Below are 13,304 nucleotides of genomic sequence, written 5' to 3'. Positions count from 1 at the left end.
TAATCCTATTTTGAACAGGAATATACAGTATAAAAATCGAGGACGAATTTCAGTCAGTTGATATATTAGGTCTCGAAGAGCACTGTATACCTAGTATGTATAACAGATGAAAGTTCGTCGTAGAAGCCGAGGACGCATTCTTGAGTCAGTTAATACAATCGTGATCCCAACATATTGCAATACTGCATACTATAACAGCTGCAGACGCACCTCCTTGTCAGTTGATACATTAAGCCTATATTGGAGAATAATATACAGTCTAGAAACTGAGGACGCGTCTCAGAGCCACTTGATATATTAGGCCTCCTTTTAAAAAAAAAAAGCATAACATAACAACTGCGGACGCACCCTAGATTCAGCTTATATATTAAGCATATATCAAAGAGGAATATTCATGACGGATCAGAGTCAGTCAAGAAGACTGCATACTATAACAGCTGCGGACGCACCTCAGAGTCTGCTTATACATTAAGCATATATTAAAAAGAAATATACATTGTAGAAATGGAGGACGGATCCCTGAGTAAATATACACATAAGGCATCCTTTAAGAAGACTAAATACTATTATAGCAGCTGCGGACGCACCCCACAATCAGTTTATACATAAGGCATCCTTTAACAATACTAAGTACTATTATTGTAGCTGCGGACGTACCCCACAGTCAGTTTATACATAGGGCATCCTTTAAGAAGACTAAATACTATTATAGCAGCTGCGGACGCACCCCACAATCAGTTTATACATAAGGCATCCTTAAAGAAGACTTAATACTATTATAGAAGCTGCGAACGCACCCCACAATCAGTTTATACATAAGGCATCCTTTAAGAAGACTTAATACTATTATAGCAGCTGCGGACGCACCCCACAGTCAGTTTATACATAAGGCATCCTTTAAGAAGACTAAATACTATTATAGAAGCTGCGAACGCACCCCACAGTCAGTTTATACATAAGGCATCCTTTAAGAAGACTTAATACTATTATAGAAGCTGCGAACGCACCCCACAGTCAGTTTATACATAAGGCATCCTTTAAGAAGACTTAATACTATTATAGAAGCTGCGAACGCACCCCACAGTCAGTTTATACATAAGGCATCCTTTAAGAAGACTAAATACTATTATAGAAGCTGCGGACGCACCCCACAATCAGTTTATACATAAGGCATCCTTTAAGAAGACTAAATACTATTATAGAAGCTGCGGACGCACCTTGCAGTCAGTTTATACATAAGGCATCCTTTAAGAAGACTGAATACTATTATAGCAGCTGCGGACGCACCCCACAGTCAGTTTATAAATAAGGTATCCTTTAACAATACTAAGTACTATTATTGTAGCTGCGGACGCCCCCCCACAGTCAGTTTATACATAAGGCATACTTTAAGAAGACTAAATACTATTATAGCAGCTGCGGACGCACCCCACAGTCAGTTTATAAATAAGGTATCCTTTAACAATACTAAGTACTATTATAGCAGCTGCGGACGCACCCCACAGTCAGTTTATACATAAGGCATCCTTTAAGAAGACTTAATACTATTATAGCAGCTGCGGACGCACCCCATAGTCAGTTTATACATAAGGCATCCTTTAAGAAGACTAAATACTATTATAGTAGCAGCGGACGTACCCCATAGTAAGTTTACACATAAGGCATCCTGTAAGAAGACTAAATACTATTATAGCAGCAGATGACGCACCCCACAGTCAGTTTATACATAAGGCATCCTTTAAGAAGACTAAATACAAAAATGTACTATTATAGCAGCTGCGGACGCACCCCACAGTCAGTTTATACATAAGGCATCCTTTAAGAAGACTTAATACTATTATAGCAGCTGCGGACGCACCCCACAGTCAGTTTATACATAAGGCATCCTTTAACAATACTAAAGTACTATTATTGTAGCTGCGGACGTACCCCACAGTCAGTTTATACATAAGGCATCCTTTAAGAAGACTTAATACTATTATAGCAGCTGCGGACGCACCCCACAGTCAGTTTATACATAAGGCATCCTTTAAGAAGACTTAATACTATTATAGCAGCTGCGGACGCACCCCACAGTCAGTTTATACATAAGGCATCCTTTAACAATACTTAGTACTATTATTGTAGCTGCGGACGTACCCCACAGTCAGTTTATACATAAGGCATCCTTTAAGAAGACTTAATACTATTATTGTAGCTGCGGACGTACCCCACAGTCAGTTTATACATAAGGCATCCTTTAAGAAGACTTAATACTATTATAGCAGCTGCGGACGCACCCCACAGTCAGTTTATACATAAGGCATCCTTTAACAATACTAAGTACTATTATTGTAGCTGCGGACGTACCCCACAGTCAGTTTATACATAAGGCATCCTTTAAGAAGACTTAATACTATTATAGCAGCTGCGGACGCACCCCACAGTCAGTTTATACATAAGGCATCCTTTAAGAAGACTTAATACTATTATAGCAGCTGCGGACGCACCCCACAGTCAGTTTATACATAAGGCATCCTTTAACAATACTAAGTACTATTATTGTAGCTGCGGACGTACCCCACAGTCAGTTTATACATAAGGCATCCTTTAAGAAGACTTAATACTATTATAGCAGCTGCGGACGCACCCCACAATCAGTTTATACATAAGGCATCCTTTAACAATACTAAGTACTATTATTGTAGCTGCGGACGTACCCCACAGTCAGTTTATACATAGGGCATCCTTTAAGAAGACTAAATACTATTATAGCAGCTGCGGACGCACCCCACAATCAGTTTATACATAAGGCATCCTTTAAGAAGACTTAATACTATTATAGAAGCTGCGAACGCACCCCACAGTCAGTTTATACATAAGGCATCCTTTAAGAAGACTTAATACTATTATAGCAGCTGCGGACGCACCCCACAGTCAGTTTATACATAAGGCATCCTTTAAGAAGACTTAATACTATTATAGAAGCTGCGAACGCACCCCACAGTCAGTTTATACATAAGGCATCCTTTAAGAAGACTTAATACTATTATAGCAGCTGCGGACGCACCCCACAGTCAGTTTATACATAAGGCATCCTTTAACAATACTAAGTACTATTATTGTAGCTGCGGACGCACCCCACAGTCAGTTTATACATAAGGCATCCTTTAAGAAGACTTAATACTATTATAGCAGCTGCGGACGCACCCCACAGTCAGTTTATACATAAGGCATCCTTTAACAATACTAAGTACTATTATTGTAGCTGCGGACGCACCCCACAGTCAGTTTATACATAAGGCATCCTTTAAGAAGACTTAATACTATTATAGCAGCTGCGGACGCACCCCACAGTCAGTTTATACATAAGGCATCCTTTAAGAAGACTTAATACTATTATAGCAGCAGCGGACGCACCCCACAGTCAGTTTATACATAAGGCATCCTTTAACAAGACTAAATACTATTTTAGAAGCTGCGGGCGCACCTTGCAGTCAGTTTATAGATAGGGCATCCTTTAAGAAGACTTAATACTATTATAGCAGCAGCGGACGCACCCCACAGTCAGTTTATACATAAGGCATCCTTTAAGAAGACTAAATACTATTATAGCAGCTGCGGACGCACCCCACAGTCAGTTTATACATAAGGCATCCTTTAAGAAGACTAAATACTATTATAGCAGCTGCGGACGCACCCCACAGTCAGTTTATACATAAGGCATCCTTTAAGAAGACTAAATACTATTATAGCAGCTGCGGACGCACCCCACAGTCAGTTTATACATAAGGCATCCTTTAAGAAGACTAAATACTATTATAGCAGCTGCGGACGCACCCCACAGTCAGTTTATACATAAGGCATCCTTTAAGAAGACTAAATACTATTATAGCAGCTGCGGATGCACCTTGCAGTCAGTTTATAGATAGGGCATCCTTTAAGAAGGCTAAATACTATTATAGCAGCTGCGGACGCACCCCACAGTCAGTTTATAAATAAGGCATCATTTAACAAGACTAAGTACTATTATTGTAGCTGCGGACGCAACCCACAGTCAGTTTATACATAAGGCACCCTTTAAGAAGACTAAATACTATTATAACAGCTGCGGACGCACCCCACAGTCAGTTTATACATAAGGCATCCTTTAACAAGACTAAGTACTATTATTGTAGCTGCGGACGCACCTTACAGTCAGCTTATACATAAGGCATCCGTTAAGAAGACTAAATACTATTATAGCGGCAGCGGACGCACCCCACAGCCAGTTTATACATAAGGCATCCTTTAAGAAGACTAAATACTATTATAGCAGCAGCGGGCGCACCCCACAGTCAATTTATACATAAGGCATGCTTTCAGGAGACTGCTTACGATAACGGCTGTATAGGCTGTTAACTGCCCACAGTCAGTTTATACATAAGACATTCTTTAAGGAGAGGCTTAATGTATCAACTGATTAGGAAGTGTGTCTGCAGCTTTTATAGTATGCTGTATTGCAATATGTTGGGATCATGTATTAACTGACTCAAGAATGTGTCCTCGGCTACTACGACGAACTTTCATCTGTAACACATTCTTAATATATAAGCCTACTCTAGGGTACGCCCACAACTATTATTGTGACTAGGTATACACTGCTCTTCAATGAAGGACTAATATATCAACTCAGTGAAATTCGTCCGCGACCTTTATACTGTATATTCCTGTTCAAATTAGGATTAATTAATGTATAAACTGACTGTGGGGTGCGTCCGCAGCTATTACAGTATTTAGTCTTCATAAAGGATGCCTTATGTATAAACTGACTGTAAGGTGCGTCCGCAGCTACAATAATAGTACTTAGTCTAGTTAAAGGATGCCTTATGTATAAACTGACTGTGGGGTGCGTCCGCAGCTGCTATAATAGTATTTAGTCTTCTTAAAGGATGCCTTATGTATAAACTGACTGTGGGGTGCGTCCGCAGCTGCTATAATAGTATTTAGTCTTCTTAAAGGATGCCTTATGTATAAACTGACTGTAAGGTGCGTCCGCAGCTACAATAATAGTACTTAGTCTAGTTAAAGGATGCCTTATGTATAAACTGACTGTTGGGTGCATCCGCAGCTGCTATAATAGTATTTAGTCTTCTTAAAGGATGCCTTATGTATAAACTGACTGTGGGGTGCGTCCGCTGCTGCTATAATAGTATTAAGTCTTCTTAAAGGATGCCCTATCTATAAACTGACTGCAAGGTGCGCCCGCAGCTTCTAAAATAGTATTTAGTCTTCTTAAAGGATGCCTTATGTATAAACTGACTGTGGGGTGCGTCCGCAGCTACAATAATAGTACTTAGTATTGTTAAAGGATACGTTATGTATAAACTGACTGTGGGGTGCGTCCGCAGCTGCTATAATAGTATTAAGTCTTCTTAAAGGATGCCTTATGTATAAACTGACTGTGGGGTGCGTCCGCAGCTACAATAATAGTATTTAGTCTTCTTAAAGGATGCCTTATGTATAAACTGACTGTAAGGTGCGTCCGCAGCTACAATAATAGTACTTAGTCTAGTTAAAGGATGCCTTATGTATAAACTGACTGTTGGGTGCATCCGCAGCTTCTATTATAGTATTTAGTCTTCTTAAAAGATGCTTTATGTATAAACTGACTGTGGGGTGCGTCCGCGGCTGCTATAATAGTATTTAGTCTTCTTAAAGGATGCCTTATGTATAAACTGACTGTGGGGGGCGTCCGCAGTTGCTATAATTGTATTAAGTCTTCTTAAATGATTCTTATGTATAACCTGACTGTGGGGTGCGTCCGCAGCTACAATAATAGTACTTAGTCTTGTTAAAGGATGCCTTATTTATAAACTGACTGTGGAGTGCGTCCGCAGCTGCTATAATAGTATTTAGTCTTCTTAAAGGATGCCTTGTGTATAAACTGACTGTGGGGTGCGTTCGCAGCTTCTATAATAGTATTTAGTCTTGTTAAAGGATGCCTTATGTATAAACTGACTGTGGGGTGCGTTCGCAGCTTCTATAATAGTATTTAGTCTTGTTAAAGGATGCCTTATGTACAAACTGACTGTGGGGTGCGTTCGCAGCTGCTATAATAGTATTCAGTCTTCTTAAAGGATGCCTTGTGTATAAACTGACTGTGGGGTGCGTCCGCTGCTGCTATAATAATATTTAGTCTTCTTAAAGAATGCCTTATGTATAAACTGACTGTGGGGTGCGTCCGCAGCTTCTATAATAGTATTTAGTCTTGTTAAAGGATGCCTTATGTATAAACTGACTGTGGGGTGCGTCCGCAGCTGCTATAATAGTATTTAGTCTTCTTAAAGGATGCCTTATGTATAAACTGACTGTGGGGTGCGTCCGCATCTGCTATAATAGTATTTAGTCTTCTTACAGGATGCCTTATGTGTAAACTTACTATGGGGTACGTCCGCTGCTGCTATAATAGTATTTAGTCTTCTTAAAGGATGCCTTATGTATAAACTGACTGTGGGGTGCGTCCGCTGCTGCTATAATAGTATTTAGTCTTCTTAAAAGATGCCTTATGTATAAACTGACTGTGGGGTGCGTCCGCTGCTGCTATAATAGTATTTAGTCTTCTTAAAGGATTCTTATGTATAAACTGACTGTAAGGTGCGTCCGCAGCTACAATAATAGTACTTAGTATTGTTAAAGGATGCCTTATGTATAAACTTACTGTGGGGTGCGTCCGCAGCTGCTATAATAGTATTCAGTCTTTTTAAAGGATGCCTTATGTATAAACTGACTGTGGAGTGCGTCATCTGCTGCTATAATAGTATTTAGTCTTCTTACAGGATGCCTTATGTATAAACTGACTGTGGGGTGCGTCCGCAGCTGCTATAATAGTATTTAGTCTTCTTAAAGGATGCCTTATGTATAAACTGACTGTGGGGTGCGTCATCTCCTGCTATAATAGTATTTAGTCTTCTTACAGGATGCCTTATGTGTAAACTTACTATGGGGTACGTCCGCTGCTGCTATAATAGTATTTAGTCTTCTTAAAGAATGCCTTATGTATTAACTGACTGTGGGGTGCGTCCGCAGCTGTTACAGTAAACAGTTTCTTTAAAGGATGCCTTATGTATTTACTGACTGTGGGATGCGTCCGCAGCTGTTACAGTAAACAGTTTCTTTAAAGGATGCCTTATGTATTAACTGACTGTGGGATGCGTCCGCAGCTGTTACAGTAAACAGTGTCTTTAAAGGATGCCTTATGTATTAACTGACTGTGGGGTGCGTCCGCAGCTGTTACAGTAAGTAGTCTCGTTAAAGGATGCCTTATGTATAAACTGACTGTGTGGTGCGTCCTCAGCTGTTACAGTAAGCAGTCTTCTTAAAGGATGCCTTATGTATAAACTGACTACATTCTATAAAATCTATGAGTGCAGATCAGAGTCAGTATATATATTTATTTATATACCTTTTGCTTCTTGTTAAAAAAGACTTTCTACTAAAAAAGCTGCGGACGCACCTTAGAGTCAGATTATACATTAAGCTTGTATTAATTAAGAGGAAGGAATATTAAATATAGAAAGAAACAGAATACATGTCTCAGAGTCGGTTTATGCATTTCGCCTCTATTTAAGAATACTATACATATTATATAAGTTGCATATACCGATCTTGTAGTCAGCTTATACAGAATAGAAATCGTGGACGTATCTCAGATTCACTAGATTTATTTGAGAGAGGTTCATACTGTTAAAGTTGAGGACGAACCTCAGAGTCAGTTTACATATTTATAGCCTGTATTTAGAAAGACTACATATCACAAAAGCTAAACTGAGGCATTACTTATATAACAGTTGTGGGTGCCTTTCAGAGTCAGGTTAAATAGTTTAAAAAACGATATTAATGAGAAATGTACATTATATAAATCGAGGAATCACCTCAGAGTAAGGTAATACATTTTAAGTCATTATTAAAGAGGAATACAATAAATAAAAATTGAGCTGAAAAAAATCCTTTATCAAAGTCTGTCAAAAAGTATGACTGTGGGGTATACGGGTGTAATTTGATTTATTTTTTCTGTATCTTATAAGAAATATAACACCACCAGTGTGGTGTTTTCAGTTCATTTAATAGCTATAATGACTGATATAAACGATTTACAAACATCTGCTAAGCAAACACCCTTAAATATTGAAGAGTACATGTACATGCTCATCAAAACATCACTCAGCTAAGGAAATGTAGAAACTGTCTGCAAAATTCTACCAGAATCTCATATCAAAAGTAATACTAAAAACAATCTGACGGTCGCCCAAAGCTTTAACGTATAAAGTCCTCTTGAAAAATGAATTGATGTATAATTTACTCGGACATGCATCCTCAGTGTGCATAGTATACGTTTAACGTTGTATTATATTGGGGCGTTATGTATAATCACACTACGATGTCTTCAACTCTCAACGTGTTAGCCCTCATTTATAAAGACATAAAATGTATAACCTTACTCTGAAGCGCATCCTCAATTTCTAATACATGGTTAATTTTCAACATTACTCTGAGGAAAATCCTCAACTGTTCTAATATACCGTCGTTAATTTTGACATAATGAATAATCATATTTTAAGGTGTATAGCGTATATTCCATTTTTATACAGGTGTAATGTATAACTTTACACTGAGGTGCGTACACAGCTGTTACAGTATAAGTTCTCATTAATAGATGCTTCGTATAAAACCTGACTCTGAAGAGCATCCTAAATACTAATTAATAAATACTTGGATTAGAGAACAAGTTAGTTATAAATTCATTTCCAAGCCTGTCAATAGAAGCTTAATGTATTACCTGACTCTGAAGAGCGTCGGATCCACAGCTTTTCCAGTAGTAGGGTCGAATACAGGCAGACTCTGTGTTGTTTCCTTAATTTCTATACTATGACACATTAAGCATATCTTATGAAAGTTGAGGACGCACCTCAGGGCCAGATTATAAACAACACCACTATTTAAATGGAAATAAAGACGCTTTCCAGAATCATGTTACAAGACTCGTCTTTAGAGCAGGCTTAATCAGTTAAATACGACCATTACTTTTGTTGACACCCACCTCAAATAAAGAGTAATAATGAAAGGAAAAAAAAAATAAAATAAAAAGAAACAACAGAAACACAAAAACAATCTTCTTCCGCTAATTTTCATTAAATCCTTAGCTGTACTACAACTTATATTTAAATGATCTATAAAGTTGGTTTTCCCCTTTATCTACTGAGAAAATCAGGAGCGTTTTTGTTTTCTTTTCTTTTCTTTTTCTTTTTGCGCTAAATTAAAGTGTGGGTGTAACACGGGCTGTCCCCCACACTATCATAAAATGAGAAGGCAAACCTTCTCGCATTCTGCTCCATGCTCTCATAAATGCCTATGTCCAATAGCTGTATGATACATTTTACTGTAATAATATGGACCGCCAAGGTATCGTTTTTGGCTCCATTTAAAAATTATCCCCCCCCCCCCCCACCCAAAAAAATTATATTAAAGCTTTATAGATTTATATACATTGTAGTATCTAGTTTATATATTTCAGTTTAGTTAGATCTATATTTCTAACTTTTGGTAGATTTATTACGGTAATTAATTAATTTATCGCCCGGGTTCATATTAATTTACACAATAAACATTTGTAACATTTTAAATATCAATGATTAGTGCTTTCAATGTAGGCTACTTAATGATTTAAACATCTTTTTCGTTTCTAGCTGTTGCTTGCCACCGCGCAAACGCTGACAGCTTTATCATAATATCATCGCTCCACCTACTTACTACGGACCGCCTATAACTGTATGATGCGTCCGATTTCCTGACTGTAGAGTGCGTCTTCGTATGTCTACGCCATAACACAACAATCACCAAAGTCTCGCGAGAATTATCGTACTTTATTTCGGTAGGCCTAAAGTACGAAAATAAGGTTATTTTCGCGAAAATAAGATTTTTTTACGAAAATAAGCCATATATTTTTTATTTCTTTATTTTTTTTTTAAATTCTTTCTTTGGTTTCTTAAAGGCTATATTAGTATATGCTTCCATACGAAAAATGAGCGATTTTTTTATAATAATAAAGAAATAATCATCATTTGTATGCAAACCGCGCTGATTTTACTTACGAAAATAACCGTAATAAATGCGAAAATAAGGCATATATTTTATATCAGTTCTTTTTTCTAAATTCTTTTTTTAGTTTCTTAAAGACTATATTAGCACATTCCTCCATACGAAAAATGAGTGATTTTTATACAATAATAAAGAAATAATCATCATTTATATGCCAACAGCGCTGATTTTACTTACGATAGTAACCGAAATAAATGCGAAAATAAGCTATTTCTTTTATATCAGTTTATTTTTTAGATATTTTTCTTTAACTTTCTTAAAGACTATAACAATACATGCCCCCATACAAAAAATGATATAATTTGAGATAAGATTCGTTCTAATTAGTATTACTATTTCACATTATAGGTCACACTACAATACTTGATTTTGTTCGCACTGGTACATTGTATCAGTGCAGATTTGTGGAATTTTCCTTGCCCCCATTACTATAATTAGGCCATAACGCAGACTGTCGTCGTTGATATTTGTCTTTGTTTTTTTTTTCGAACTTAGAACAGACGCTAGACGGACAGTCAGTGCAAGAAATACATTTATTTAAACAGAACTTTTGTCAGTTAAACATTATAAATAATGAAACAAACGCCTTGCAAAATTATAATTGAATAAACTGATCAATATTTAGTTGAGCGTTACAAAATGAGTCAAAACTGGGGGAAATATTCTACATTCAGACCTATTTGTAGTTTGGATGTTAAATGATTTTGATGAAGTCAAGTGTTCTAGATACGGCCAGAAATGTGCAAATTGTTTAAAAGAAATCTTTAATGGCTGTCTGCTGAAAATATCCTTAAATGGTTTTCATACTTAAGGTTTTCAAAGATATATAGGGAATAACTTCGGTTACGAATGGAGGTTACTTTTTTTTATGTCTGATGGTGATGAAACCAGGTGGAATACATCCATCTCAACACATCAGCTACATGGAGGGTATTAGTTAGACTCCAAAAAGCAACAACGTCTCGTTGAGGCATCGGTACAGCTTGTACCTAGTGTTAAAAATCATCCTGCTGGCAATGGAACTATCCTGAGAGGTATAAATCCTACTCGACACAAAAATCACAATACGGGAAGTACACAACAACAACAACAACGTCGCGTTGCGGCATCGGTAGGCCTACAGCATCTATTGCCTAATACTCAAAATCTACCTGCTGGTAACAACACTATACTGGGAGGTATAGATCTTTCTAAACACCACATTATCTCAATACAGAAGGTACACAACAACAACAGCAACAACAACAACAACAATATATAAGCTACATCTTCATGATATCATGAGGCCTACCAGTTGGACTGAATGATCAACCAACTTCTACGGTGATGGAGCGTGACCAATAAGTGTTTTAACCCTGCATGTAAGGGAAAATATTTTAAATGTACAGCAAATTTTAATGGTAGGAGCAAAAACTCAGTAAATGGGGATGGTAGCTGCATAACTGCAAATACAACAAATTATTAGTATTTAAATGTATACTAGTATTAATGCTGACTGTCTTAGTAAAGTAAAATAATGGAACTGAAATCTCATATCTTAGCATCAAAGCCACATATAGTTGCTATAACAGAAGTGTTGCCGAAATCTACAAGCTACGGCAAAAATCTACAAGAATTATATCAAATAGAAGGATATGATAGTTACCATGAGTTAAATGGTCGTGGAATAATAATATATTATAAAAAGGAATTAAAAATTACCAATATAAATATTATATGTAGCTTTAACGAATCGCTGTGGTGTGAAATGTAATTATTGACTAATAACAGATTGCTATTCGGTTGTGTATATAGAAGTCCTAACAGCGGTGCAGAAATACATTTGAACTCTTATCATTACTCAATGAAACTGTACAAAGATACCACTCCCATTGGTACTTTAATTTTAACAGTATTGAATGGGAGGAGGAAACGTCTTCAAGGAGTGAAAACCATATTGACAGTATTTTCCTTGAAGGTATCAAGGACTTGTTTTTATTCCATCACGCTATATAAAGCCAACAAGATACAGAGACGGTAATGAACCATCATTATTAGATCTCATATTCACAAACGAAGAAAATATGGCTGGAAATGTAGATTATTTGCCTAGTCTAGGCAAAAGCGATCACGTGCAACTGTCCTTCAACTTTGTATGTTACTACCAAACCAAAGTAAATAATTTACCAAGATATTTATATTACAACGGGGATTATATCGCTATGAATGAAGATCTAAAAAATATTGACTGGACTGCAACTGCAGACACGGGGGTTGAGATGTTGTGAAGAGGAAAATTGCTGAAAACATATCCTAATTAATTGAAAAACATATACCAAGACGCATTTCAAACTCAGATCATCGCAACCCATATGTAGACAGAGGTGCAGCTGAAGCAATAAAAGTAAAAAGAAAGAAATGGACAAAATATATGAACTGTAAAAACCAGAATAGATATAATGAATATAAATTAGCAAGAAATAAAGTGGTGTATGAGTTAATGAGGTCTAAGTACGAATATGAGAAAAACATAGCACAAAACGTAGGCAATAATACTTAGATGTTCTGGAAATATGTAAGATCCAATACTAAAACCAGTGCCCAAGTAAATAGTATCATAAAGGAAGATAATAACTTATCAACAGACGACCAGGAAATAGCAAATACATTAAATGACCACTTTATTAGTGTCTTTACCGCTGAAAATACAAATGATATGCCAGTTATGGAACAAAAAATATTGAAAATACACTTTCTGATATATTTTAAACAGAAGATATGGTGCTCAAGTCCTTAAAGGAAATAAATCCAACAAAAGCCCAGGGGCCTGATGGAATTCACCCCACAATAATAAATGAATGTATGATGACTGTAATTAAACCACTAAAAATGATATTTAATTTATCGCTACAGGAAGGTAAATTACCAACTTCGTGGTTGACAGCCAATGTCTCTGTCATATTCAAATCTGGGTCAAGGAACAAACCAGAAAATTATCGTCCTGTTGGCGTCACTTCTATCTGCTGTTGAGCTATTGAAAGGATAATCCGAAACGCTGTTGTGGAGCATTTGGAAAACAATGGGATCCTTACCAAACGGCAGTATGGTTTTAGAAAAAAAATCGTTCATGTACCACACAACTCTTGGAATGCATTGAAGACTGAATAGAGCCATCGATGAAAAAAGGAATGTAAATATAATATACTTAG

This window comes from Mercenaria mercenaria, chromosome 11, assembly GCF_021730395.1.
Source record: "Mercenaria mercenaria strain notata chromosome 11, MADL_Memer_1, whole genome shotgun sequence".
Taxonomy (NCBI): domain Eukaryota; kingdom Metazoa; phylum Mollusca; class Bivalvia; order Venerida; family Veneridae; genus Mercenaria; species Mercenaria mercenaria.
This window is presented reverse-complemented; position numbering follows the sequence as displayed.